The sequence below is a fragment of the Phalaenopsis equestris genome, unplaced genomic scaffold, assembly GCF_001263595.1.
Source record: "Phalaenopsis equestris unplaced genomic scaffold, ASM126359v1 Scaffold001105, whole genome shotgun sequence".
NCBI lineage: Eukaryota > Viridiplantae > Streptophyta > Magnoliopsida > Asparagales > Orchidaceae > Phalaenopsis > Phalaenopsis equestris.
Genome location: NW_018165544.1, coordinates 49,941 through 50,335, shown reverse-complemented (window position 1 = coordinate 50,335; position 395 = coordinate 49,941).

The following is a 395-nucleotide window of genomic DNA, read 5'->3' as shown; positions in this document are numbered from 1 at the left end:
GTCTCTATTTCCTCTGATATGTTTGTAACACCCTGTTCATTAGGGGTGAAAAAATGGGTTCCTGTTACTACAACACCAGTAAACATACCATCCTACTTCTCCTCCAAAGCTGGTTCAATTCCAGTAAATTTGAATTTTTTTGCCCCTGGCACAACCTGTAATCACAAAAAAAAAATCTAATTAATATTCCAAACATATGTCTCTAAAACTTACTTGAATTAGTGATATTATTACCGCTAACTTTTCTGCCCACCATTTCTCAGGTGCATCAATTGTCCGCTTTACTGGATCCCATCCCAATCCAGTTGATCCCCTTTTAAGCTCTTTCCAAAGTTTCCAGTCCTTCTTTAATTGATCCCATTTGTTCTTTAGTTTCATCCTATCATAATCTCTTC